Raw genomic sequence first — 13,612 nt, 5'->3', positions numbered from 1 at the left:
GCTATTGTAGCCTAGCATTGTAGGAACTTAGAAATCCTGGAAAGATGTTGGATATATATATATAGCCCTTTCCCAGGGGTGCAACCTACTTTAGAGATTATTCTCAATTTTACCCAGTATCAGTAAAAGAGACTTTAGGGGAATTGCCAATTAAAATTACTACCATCAGAATTTTAAAAAGAAGGGATTTAGGGGATCAGTGAAGTGAATATTCCCCTTTGCTGAATAAATTAAGTATCTTCTTGCAGATAAATGGTGATATTTGCCAAGCAAAAAGAATTGCCTTAAATGTTTGGGTTTTATAGGCCAGATTCACAGAAAGTGAGATTTTTCATTCCTAAACCTTTTTTTCTTTCGGTTTTTGCAGGGGAATGGGGTTAAGTGAATTATTAAGTTTCTGAAGTCAGATTTGAACTCAGGTCCTCCTGATTCCAGGGCTGGTGCTCTATCCACTGTGCCACCTAGCTCTCTCCACCCCCCCACCCCCAAAAACCTCTTCACATTGGATGAATTGAATTGCCTTTATGGAGATATCTTGGGCACAGAGTTACAGGTTTTTGCTGGAGGCCATCCAAAAACTGAAGACTGCACTGTCTTCAAGGACTGTAAAAAGTTACCCTTTTCCCCTTCAATTTCCTCATTGTATTTTAATACTAAAATTTAGGAGAGAAAATGGGTTTGGGAAAGAAGTAGTAGAAATTTTTATGTTTTAACCTACTAGTATCTCTAGCAGAACCATTTGATACAGCTGTAAGGGGACATAGGAGAAAAGAAGACATGGGGTAAACTGCAGGCTTCATGCCAGACTTTGACTTGTGTATTTTGACTACTTTGGGATCCAAGGAGAAATGGCAGGAAGAGGCAGGAAGGCTCCCAGACTCCAGCCCAATTAGGTGGGGTTTGCTTCTCCCTCAGGAGGCCTTTGTATAGCCTTTTCTTTTGGGTACATGCTTTGCCCCTCCCTTTGGTAGTCACCCAAGGCTCTGGCCACTGCAGATGACCTAGGCAAGACAGGCCAGAAGAGTTTCTACTGGGAGGCACTCCGGCTCTGGTTGTACCTGCCCTCTTTCCTGAACTCATTGAAATGGGAATTTTGGTCATAATGTACCTCCTCAGTATGATGGGGGAATGATTTTGAAAATTTTGAATATTTTGAAAATTGTGACCCCCCCAATAAGCCTTTCTGTCTCATCTTAGCCTGGTAGGGGTCAGGGTAGGGTGGAGTGGGTAGAATGGTCCAATATCTTACAAACCTCTTTCATTTACTTAACACTATTCATAGGGGTCCAGGGTTAGCACATGATATCAGTAACAACCCCCCAAACACTCAGCAACAGGACTTGGTAATGGTCTTGTTTTGCATCGAGAGGGCCACCTAAATATTTAGGAATCATTTTTTTTTTCAACTTTTGGGGAGGAAAAACAGTAAGGAATATACCTTGCTGCAACAATTCCATGATCTGACTTTTCTGTCCCGTTCTTTACTCAGAGCTAACTCTGAACAAGAGGATTAATTGAGTAACGGGACTGGGAAGCCTAAGGAGCTTGCTGATGGTGTGTAGTGTGAGACACTTTTTTTTCCCCTAGGTAGCTATGAACACACACTACACATATTGTTTAGGATCAATTAAATTTTATCTTAGTTCTTATGCCCCTTTTTCAAGTATTTGGATATTTTGATTATTTCCTTCCACAAATTCTGCCCTAAAAAGCAGCCAAGCACCTCCAATTTGACCAGTCCAGCAGAATAGCATTTTTTCTGTTGTTAGAATATAATTATCTTATTTTTTATCATCAGTTCTAATTCTACCCTAGTATTTTGGAAGCATTAGTAAATACTGTGAATTTTGTTGTTTTCTGGGACCCCATCATTTCTTCACAGAATTTGATTGCATTTGTTCCCATACTATTTTTTTTGACTACCATCTGTAGCAATCCTCAGGATTCAGGAGAAGTTAAGATTTTCATAAGTGAGTAGAAGAATCTTTCCACTGGGAAAAAACCTGCTTTTTAGGGCAGAATTTGTGGAAGAAAATCATCAAAATATCCAAATACTTGAAAAAGGGAATAAGAACTAAGATAAATTTTAATTGATCCTAAACAATATGTGTAGTGTGTGTTCATAGCTACCTAGGAATGCTTGACTAATAATAAAATGATTGCATTACCAGTTAGGACCACAATTTACCCTTTAAACTTTAACATGTTCAGACTGCTTATACAGTGAGTATGTGTTTGAGGAGCTTACAGAAACTAAATGATTTCAAAATCAAAAGTATTTTATTTTAATTCTTAATATATTTCTGGTTTTGAATAAATATACTTTTTTTATTAGCATTTTTTTTTTTTGTATTTTATGTTGTGCAAATCTTCAGGCAGCAGCAGTTTCTCCCTTGCCTTATCTGGTTGATAACAATTCTTTGTAAGAAATAGACTGCCTTAGGTAGATAAGAGTATAGGGAATTCCTAATGACAGCTTTGTCATCCCATAGGGTATCCAACTTAAAAAGGACTTCCATGATCTCAGTTGACCCTCAAAACAACCTCATATGGAGGCAGAACAAGAAAGATCCCTGTTAATTTTGGTGAGGAAGGTCTTTCTAAGATTGTTTTGGTCTTCCTTATTCCAAGCCTAGAGTTGTCTGCACTAGGCTCACTGCCCCCCAATTAAATTGCTTGTCAATGGGCTCATTTCTTCCTTCCATTTACCTAGTTTCAAATCTTCAGCCATTCCTGGCTTCTCTGTCTTACCTATTCTTTATGATCTTACAATATTTCACAATTCCATCTTTCCTTTAAAGAATTCAGTGTGATATGATGTAGGAAAGAGTCATGCACATGAAGTCAGGAGGAAGACCCGAGTCTGTTTCCTGTTCCCTAGTTCATCTGTAAAATGGGAATATCAGTAGCTACAATACTTAAATGGTTGTCAGAACCAGAGGAGTTAGTGGCACTTTGCCACTTTAAGGCAGGATGCAATTGAAGATGTTCCCACAGATCTCCCTGTAGGGTAACCTCCTTCCCACTGCACATCTGCATTGTCACAGTGGTTTTCTTTCCTGGTCCTCCTGCCAGTCACTGTCTCACCATTCTACCTTTGGAAATTACCTCTGTTATATCATACCTGATGCCCACAGAATCACAGGTACTGAAGCAAAAGAGAGTTTCAGTCCAAATCCAGAGAAGAAAACCAAGACTCTAAAAGAATAACTTGATCAAAACCACACAGGTAGTGAGCAGCAAAGATAGGATTTATATTCAAATCTTATCTCTTAATTCAGTGTCTTTCAACACTGAATTTAAGATATTTCTCAAATACCCTAAGAGAAGGGGGGGGGGGGCTTTTACAAACAGAGTAGTGGCTATGCAGTCAGGAAAGCTGGGGTAGAATGGAATTTATGGAACCATAGATTTAGTGCTGGAAGGCATTAAGGTTCAGCCTGCTTGCTCATTGACAGATGAGGAAATTGAGGATAAAGAAGTTCAAGTAACTTTGCCCAAGGCCTCAGTGGTAACATAGGACATAAGTGGGTGCTGATTGTAGAATGCTGGAGCTTTCCGGGATGCTTCACTGACTCCCTCAAGGAGGTCTCAAAAAAACAACTGGTTAGTAACCCTGGACACTACTGCATCCGAGGTTTATTGGTGAGGAAAGGGCTCTACAAACCACAATTTCAAAGGTCTGTTTATAATCCCTCTTCTATCACAAATAACCCCCTTTGTCTGTTTTATGAAGTTATTGTGGTCAGAATATTCATCACTTTGCAGCACCTATGAATGAGCCTCACCAAACTTAAGCTTGTCCCCAATTCTGCCCAGACTCAGAGCCTTTTTGAGTGGGTAGAACCTTCCAGACCATATATACAACGGGAATAGCAACTCAAGAAATAGAGGAAGACAAATTAAAGGTGGGGACGGAAACATGAGGTCTCTTGTAGGCTCTCCACAGAATTGTGACCAGTCTGGTAGAGAATGTTCTCTTCAGCCGAGGAATTGATGAAAGATAAGTTTGCACAGGTAGGGAGGAACCATGTTAGAGAAGGCCTTCAAAGAACTATCGAACTGTTTAGACTTTTGCCTCCACTCCCTCCCGCAGCTCGAGACTGGCCCCCCTTTCCAGGGTCTCCCCCATTCCTCGCCCCCCTACTCCAGCCATGGAGAGGTTCAAGGACCAGATGGTGAACAAACTGACCCAACAGAGTGGGTCGAACTGAAAGGGTTCAAGTTCTTCCTGAGTGCGCCCCGAATCCCCGGCCGCGCAGAATGGGACCTGGAAAGGGTCTCCCCAAACCCCGGGGTGCCCCCGATCTGCGGCTGCCGCGCTTGGGCGAGACTCGAACTCACACCCTCTTATCCAGCTCCTCCTGCGGATAAACCACGCGGACCTCTTACATGCAGTAGGGTATTGGGGAGCGGGTCCCCCACGCTTCCCTTGCACAGACCCCCATTTATCTCTCCCCCTCCCCAGGCCCCCAAGAATAACCGGGTTTAAGCTCTGTAAACCATCCACTTAATCTTGGCTCCCCTAGAGGCCCAGCTCCAGCTCTCCTTAGGTCCATTCCTAGCCAGACAAACCGAGGCTTCAGGGTTGAGGGACTTGTGTCTGTTTATGGACCCCGAGAACAAGCCAGCAGGGGAGTTTTAATTGACATCTGGGCAGGGTCAGGTGCAGGCTTGGGATCCAGAACTCCCCGTGTCCCCATCACCTCCCTGTTTCATCCCCTCCGTCCGTCACCCAGATAGAAAGACCATCAGGGGCCCAGATGGCCATTTGGAACGTGCCTTGAAAACCTTAGGATTTAAAACAACGGGGAGCTAGGGAAACCAGATGGGGGAACTGATGTTTACAGAGGTAACTTGCTTAGTCCAAGGTCATTTAGCTAGAAAGTGGGAGCTAGGACCAGATTTGAGGTGTTCTTGATTCTAATCTCATGACACCAATTACACTTGTAGAACCTATAATAGATTGCTTTCTGTCAAAGGGAGGGAGAAAAATGTAGAATTCAAAATCTTATAAAAAAATGATTGGTGAAAAATACCATTGCATGTTGTTGGAAAAACAAATAAAGAATTTTTTTTTTAAAGAATAAGGGAGGGGCAGCTAGGCGGAGCAGTGGATAAAGCGCTGGCCCTGGAGTCAGGGGTACCTGGGTTCAAATCCAGTCTCAAACACCTAATAATTACCTAGCTGTGTGGCCTTGGGCAAGCCACTTAACCCTATTGCCTTGTAAAAACCTAAACAAACAAACAAACGAATGAATAAACAAACAAACAAATAAATAAATGAGTGAATAAATGAATAAGTGAATGAATGAAGAAAGAAAGAAAGAAAGAAAGAAAGAAAGAAAGAAAGAAAGAAAGAAAGAAAGAAAGAAAGAAAGAAAGAAGGGGCAGCAAGGTGGTGCAGTGGCCCTGGAGTCAGGAATACCTGAGTTCAAATCCAGCCTCAGACACTTAATAATTGCCTAGCTGTGTGACCTTGGGCAAATCACTTAACCTCATTGCCTTAAATAAATGAAAACATTTTTAAAATGTTTTAAAAGAGAATACCATAATGCCAAAAAATAGCAATAAATCCAAGATATATTTTTATAGCTCCACAAGAGGTTCTTCTGGGCATCTCCCCACTCCCCTTTCAATTCCAAACTACCATGTCTTTATTGAAATTCTCTTTGTTCAGCTCTATTTGGGGCAGGATCCTAGGATTCATAATCTACTGGATCCTCAGAGTTTATCTCTGATCTTTTTGGAATTCTTGGCAGGAAAGATCCCCAACAATCCATTCCAATACTGATTGGGACAGATCAAGTGTGTGGCATCTACTATAAATTCTATCACTGTATAGATCAGTTTGTGTGTTATATTTACCATTAGAATGCAAGCTCCTTGAGGGGAGGGGCTTCATTCTGGCCTGTTTTTATATATTCAGTACTTCCTGCTTGTTGTCCATCAGGAAGGACTTCAACAACATAAATGGTCCCTACCAGCTTGCTTCCTTCATTCAGTATGTGTTTGCTAGGGCTGGAGAAACTAAGCTAAAATGAGTTTAGCTCTTGCTTTCAAGGAGCTTACATTCTAGGGAAGAAAACATAGACACCAAAAATCAAATAAAAATATGTACAAAGTCATTTCTGAGAAAACATTAACAAGTGAGGGACCAGGATGTGAAGAGTGGGCATTATTCAAGGGACTATCCCCCCATTCCCACTTCTCCCTCTCAGTTCCAAAGCAACAAATGAGATTCATTTTGGTCAATTGAGCAAGGAAAGAAGTCTATTAAGCAGAAGTGCTAAATCAAGCAGAGGAGAAAAGCCTATGTCAAGACCCAGAGAGAACATGAATTTTTTTTTTAAAACAAGAATATATTTTATTTTATTTTTTCAATAACATGCTTTGGTAGTTTTTCAACATTTGTAATTTATAAGTTATACATTTTTCTACTACTATCCCTTCCCTCCCCCATCCCCTTGGTGTTGAACAGTCTGATAAAAGTTGTGCATATACATTTCTGTTTAACATATTTACATACTAGTCATTTTTGTGTAAGAGGAATTAAGATTAAGAGAAAAGAAAGAAAACCTGGAGATAGGAAGAAAAAACATGAGAAAAGTTCTAAAAACGTGAACACAGTATACATTCAGATTCTATGTTGGTTTTTTCCCTCTCTAGATGTGAATAATCTTGTCCATAACAGGTCTCCCAGGGTCATCCTTGATCTCTGAACTGCTAAGGGGAGCTTCATACATCATAGATCAGCAACTCATAATGTTGTTAACGTGTACTATGTTCTCTTGGTTCTGCTCTTTTCCTTCAGCATTAGTTCGTGTAATTCTTTCCATGCTTCTCCAAAGTCCAACCACTCATGGTTTCTTATGGAACACTAGTACTTGTACCAGGTGCTGTCCAGCTAATAGGGGGCAGATAGGTGATACAATTGATAGAGCACCAACCCTGGAGTCAGGAGGACCTGAGATCAAATCCAGACTCAGAAAATTAATAATTACCTAGCTGTGTGACCTTCTGATTTGACTTCAATTTTAAACTATCCCATTGTCAATTTGAAGAAAGCTTGATGAACATTAAATTTGTAGCTAAGAAAATATAAGTTGCTTCTCTTTATTTTTTCCATCTATCTATTCATTCATTCATTTGTCCATTTACTCATTTGTTCATTCATTCATTCATTCATTCATGCATGTGTTTTTCTATTTTCCTGTTTGATAAAATTCATTTCTTCTTCTGGCTTACTCCCTCTCTCTCTCCCACATCGTTTCTGCATTTGCCCTGCCTTCTGCTTCCTCTCTCTTCCCTCCCCCTTCAGGATTTACATAAAGCATCCAACAAGAGACAAAAGCATGAAAGCACTCATAGGAATTTAAAAAAAAACAAGAATTGGGAGCAGAGTCAAGATAGCAGTGTGAAATCAGGAATTCCTGGAAATTTGTTCTCCCAAAACTCCAAAAGCTATCAAATTATGAATCTAGCCAAAATATAGAGGGGCAGAACCCACAGAAAGACTGAGTGATACAATTTCCCAGTGCAAGACAACTTAGAAGTTCGGCAAGAAAGGTCTGTTCCACCAGGACGAGTTGGTTGGAAAAAGCTGCAGCCACATTACAGCCTGGCTGGGCACCTGGGTCTGTGGCAGAGGGGGCAATTTAATCATTGGGAACAGCTGGAAGGGGTGGTGGAGAACTCTGCCACACCAGAGTGAGTGTGGAGTCGAGCTCTGGTCTCAGAGCAGCCCTGTGGTGAGAACTTGCATTGACAATTGACAGAGCCACCCAGCACATCCAGAGCTGTCAGCCCATAGATGGTGAGGGGGGTGAGGGAGACTGCAGAGGCCTCTCTACTCTTCCTGGGGAAGGACTCAGCTGTTTAACCACACTCAGATCCATGTCAAAATCTGGGCCCCCACGCCACCACCATAGCCAAGCAGGGACTCTCCTCACAGCTCCAGGGAAGAGCGGAGGGCCTGAACACAGGCAAGAGAGCAGTGCAGCACAAAGATAAAGGCATAGTCTTTGCCACCCTTGGAATTCACATTCTTCGGTCAGAACTCTAACAATCGGGGTAAAGAGGGGGTGAGAGAGTACCAGCTCTGGTAGGAGGAGGTAATTGAGTTCTCACTGAACCCAGGGATTTTATGAAGTGCAGGTAAAGAGGGAGAGCCCTCTTGGGATGGGAGCCAGTCTGATGGAATACTGTTTTGGGGGAAAATCAAGTCATCCAATTTGATTTGTCTAGAAGATGGATGAAAGGGGTGCAATAGGAAATCAGTTTGAAATGTGAAGTTGATGCCAGATTTCACAGGACTCTGAATGACAAACAGAGGAGTCTATTGGTTTATCCCAGAGGGAATAGACATGAACAGGGGGGGTGACATCACATACAAATTTCCCCTCTTACAGCTAGGTTAAGTCTCTAGTTCAATTGCCTAAATGCGAAATCAAGTAGTTCTTAGATGCTTACATTACTCAGTTTCAAGTGAAAAATAAGAATTAATTTACCAATTCATGGTGGTCATTTCCCTTGGGTTTCTTCAAGGTCTTGCTGAAAGGCTTTTCTTGTCTAGAAAAAATAGACCAAAAAAAAAAGGTCCAAAGAGTAAGATTACTTATTTTGTGCTTTCCTCCATGCTCTTTCTCTAGACTTCACCCTTTTCCTTAACCCCATTCATTCCCTCCTGTTTTCTCCAGCAGATTGCTCGAAGGATACTTTCCCCTCATTCTCTGTCCTCTAATCTGTCCCTATCCATGAATTTCTTGCCTTTATCCTATTAATAGGCCCAAGTCTTCAATAATTCTTAAGCTTCCCTGCTAGCTATTACTCTCTAGCTCTCTCCTTTTTCTCAGCCTAAGTCCTAGACTAAATTGTCTTCAAACATCATCTCTACTTCCTCTCCTCTCACTTAATCTTCCACTCTTTGCAATCTGGCCTTGGTTCTCATCACTCAAATGACCTTCAAAAGGTCAAATGACCTTTTATCAATCCTCATCCTTCTCCTTGTCTCTGCAGCCTTTGACACTAAAGACATGCCCCCAGTTTTATCCTCATTTTTCAGTTGAAAAAACTGAGACAAAGAGGTTATGTGGCTTTCCCAGAGCTACACAACTTCTAAGTATATGGAACTGGATTTAAATTTCAGGACAAGGGCTTTATCTACAATGCCACCAGTTGCCTCTCTTAGTTCTCTTTGAATTTGACTGCTCTAAGAATCCTTTGTTTGTCCATAATCTATATTTATATTCCCATACAGTAGGTATATCCCAAGACTCTCCCTCCTCCTCCTCCTCTCTAATTGGTGAATCACCACTAAGTACAGGTACTATTCACTGATTTGGTAACTGCATTATCTTTCATGAATTTAATCATGGTCCTGCTTCAAATGAACCACAGATTTACTTTATATGGCCCTAGGCTCTCTGTTTACTTCTAGTCCCATATCACCAATTGCTTCTGAACTGGATGAATCTATGGTAACCCATAAAAGCCATAGCCAAAGAATAATCATTGTCTTTCCTCCTAAATATACCTGTCTCCCAAACTTTTTTATTTATGAAGAGGGAACCAACATCTTTCTAATCACTCACTTTGGACAGACACTCATTACACACTCCTCTGATCCAATCTGTTGTTGAATTTTGTCATTTCTGTTTTAATGACATCTCTTCTATGTGTCCCTTTCTCTAGTTCACCTTTTCCCCTTAGTCTATTAAAACAGCCTCCTCAAATCTCCCTTTCTTTAGTCCCTCCTCATTGACAACATAGTAACTGAGTGACTTCCCTAAAGTAGCTTTAGAATCAACTATAAGACCATATTATTTGAAATTCTTTACCTTCTGTACTGCACCTTACCTTCAGAGGTCTACCACAAGGATTTTTCTTCCTGTTACCTCTAGACCAGTTAAATTCACCTACCTCTTGCTTCTCATGAATAACCCTCTGGTTCTCAGCTCTCTGCCTTGATACTGTCTGCCTACCAAACCTGGTTTATTGTCTCTCCTCATCTCTGCCTCTTAGAATCCTGGGTCACCTAAAAGATTCAGTTCAAGCTCTATCTTCACTTGTCATATGAAGAAATGTTCTAAATCATTATTGATTAGAGAAATGAAAATTATAACAACTCTGATGTATCATCTCATACCTATCAAATTGGTTAAAATAACAAAAAAGGGAAATGATCACCCCCATCAGAAGGATATGGGAATACTGGGATGCTAAAACACTATGGAATTGTGAGCTGAATTACCTGTTATCCAGAGCAATTTGGAACTATGACCAAAGGACAATGGCAAAACCACTGCTAGGTCTATTTCTTAAGGCAAGCATAAAAAAAAAGCTATCCACAAATCCAAAAATATTTATAGTTTTGTAATGGTAAAGAATTGGAAATGAAGGGGATTCCCAGCAAGTTGGGATATATGAATATAATAGAAGTGTTCTGTAAGAAAAGATGAACGGACAGACTTCAGGAAAACCTGGAAAGACTTATATAAACTGATGCTAACTGAAGTGAGAAGAGCCAGGAGAACACTGTTTCTTAAGAGCAACATTGTCTGATGGTCAACCGTGATAGACTTAGCTCTTCTCAGTCATACAGTTATCAAAGACAATTCTAAAATATTACTGATGTTCAATACCATCCATATCCAGAGGAAGAACAATGGAGCCTGAATACAGAACAAAGCATATTAAATATTGTTTTTTGTTTTTTCTTCTCCTAGTTTTTCCCATTTGATTCTTCTTTTCACAGCACGTCACCTATGACAATATATAAAATATTAGCAAAGGTATAATTTTCCTTTTCATATACTTATTGCCTTTTTATGCCCCCCTTTTTCTTCTGAATATGTTCTCTCAGTAGCAGTTTGTCCTTTGTAATAAAAAATTTTTAAAAGAAAAGAAAAAATATGCAGCTCCCTATGGATGGGCCCTAACCTCAACATAGAAGGAAGCAAGACATATTTTTTCATTTCCTTTCCTATTCTAAAATTGGTTGTGTGAGTTACATATCATTTATTTTTTGTTCTTTGTTTTGATGTAGCAGCCTATTTTTTGAGGGGTCTCCTTACTTCACTCTGCATCAGTTTGTAATTAATTCATGCTTCTCTGAATCCTTCATATCCAATATTTCTTATGGCACAGTATTCCATTACATTTAAGTCCTACACTTTATTTATCTCCAATCCCTATGATTATCTGCTTTTTCCAGTTCTTTGTGTGGCCCTGATTTTCACAAAATGTAGTAAAACTGTACTGACATCTTTGGGTATTTCTTTCATTTTCTAAGTGTCTTAATAGTATGCTTTGAGCATCAGGCAAATGGGGAAAGATATGTTTAGATAGTCAAAATATTACACAGAAATTATAACCAGTCCTAGTGTCATGTGGTGGTAACTGGGATGCGTATACCAGTATGGGAGCAAACACTGCAAGAATGAAAGGATTTAGGGACTAGTTGGATATGGTCTGGATAGGGAATCTTCATTTGTCAATCTTTTTTTTGCCATTGACCATATTTGCCACTGAAGCATAAAGGGCTCATAATCTCCTTCAAGAAACTCTAAAATTAGCCACATTGCTGAATCATGATACCAACTACCCCCCCAAAAAACCCCCAACAAAAACATGGGTGTGTGGGCTTGCAATAGGAAGACAATCATCTTTCTAATCTAGCACGTGTAATGAAATTGCCTTCTGGTTTCCTTTCACATTAGAAAACCTTTTGTTGTTTTATACTGTGAATCTGTGTAAGTAACAGACACAAAGACTTTTTTTTCAAGAGGAAATATATAAAGCCTCAACATTGTTAGTGTAAAAGCATCTTAGGGAAATTACCAAAATTACCCCCTCCCCTCTCCCAGTGGAAGGCTCAAAACTGTTTTATAGCTTTCCTTAAGGCCTCAATTCAACTTCACAAACTTGGATTATTAAAGGACACCTCTACAGAGATTATAGAAGTCTTATTACTTTCTATTGTGTTTCATCTTCAAATCTCTTTCCCTGATGGATAGTAAGTATTTCTGAGTGGAGGTGAAGGGTGGAGAGAAATGTCTTTTTCCATCCAGGAACAGTTAGGCTTATTTTATCCAATCCCCCATTTCACACAAGCATCTACAACCTTATTCCTTTCTGTGCCATGTTATTATGAGAGTAGGAATAGACCCAGTTCTTGAGGAATCTGAAAGGTCAGGCAGATTTTGGTTTTAGTTTTTAAATAAAATGCTGTAAAGGGGTGGCTAGGTGGTGCTGTGGATAATGCACCGGCCCTGGAGTCAGGAGTACCTGGGTTTGAAGTCCGGTCTCAGACACTTAATAATTACCTAGCTGTGTGGCCTTGGGTAAGCCACTTAACTCCGTTTGCCTTGCAAAAGGCCTAAAACAATAAATAAATAAAATGCTCTTTTCTCATATAATGGCACTTGTGTTTTTCCAGTATTTTGAGGGAAGTCAGATTAAAGTGGTAAGAGATGGGAAATGCCATGATTCTACTCTGGGGAAATGTTATGAACCCTTTGGGTCACCAAGAGGTTACAGATTTATTGATTACATTTTCCCCAGATCTACATTAAAGTTACCTCCTCTGATCTGGGTTCCTTCATGGGTCTTCCTGAAGGAATACTATACTTTCCTTAAAACCTAATTTGACTTGTTGATTGTGGTGAAGTTCTTTAAGGCCTTTTTAAAATCATTTTTAAAGCCTGAGAAAGAAAGCTGCCTTGGGGATCTGATTTATAATTCTCCAATATGCATAATTTCAAAGCTGATAAAATGTAACTGACTGAATATAGTCTCAATATAGTTTCTGGATTTACAACACATCAAAACCTAGAAAATGTGAGAAAAATGAAAATGTGTTTATAGATTGCAGGAAGAAGCTAATATTGGGCAGATAGCTAGATCTCTGTTTCTTCTCTATTCATAGAACCTCAGTAGGGGAAAATAAAGCTCATACTGAGTAACCCAAATACTTGACTAATGAAACTGGGCAAAGTTTCGTGATTAGGAATGATTCCTTTCATGGGATACAGAAAGGGCAGGAAATCAGTAAGGATTAGTAGTAGGTTTGGTCCCCCCCCCCTAAAATTTTTAATTTTGAGATGCTAACCAGGTTGAGGAAAGAAAAGAAGAAATTGATTTTTAAACACTAAAAATGCTCATCGATCTACAGCACTCTATATAAAATAACTAGTATTCAGAATTGTGGGGAATTTAGAAATCCTGGAAAGATGATAGATATATGTCCCCTTCCCAGGATCATACACTACTTTAGGAATTATTGATCCCACTTCTCCCTGTCATCAGAGGCTTTAGGGGAACTGCCAATGAGACCTACTATTATTGTGAGTTTAAAGAGAAAGGATATTTTTCCATTTGCCGTATAAATTAAACCTCTTCTTGTAGATAAATGTCGTATTTGCCAATCAGAAGAAAACCTCCCTTAATATGTTTGGGTATTACGAGCCAAATCATCAGAAAGGGAGATTTTCCTTCATAAACTTCTCTCAGACTGGATGAGTTGATTTGCTTTTATGAAGACATAGTAGACACAAAGCTACAACTTTTTAGTGGGAGCCATTCAAGAGTTGAAGACTGAATTGTTCTCAAG

Source organism: Macrotis lagotis, chromosome 7 (assembly GCF_037893015.1).
Source record: "Macrotis lagotis isolate mMagLag1 chromosome 7, bilby.v1.9.chrom.fasta, whole genome shotgun sequence".
Taxonomy (NCBI): domain Eukaryota; kingdom Metazoa; phylum Chordata; class Mammalia; order Peramelemorphia; family Peramelidae; genus Macrotis; species Macrotis lagotis.
This window is presented reverse-complemented; position numbering follows the sequence as displayed.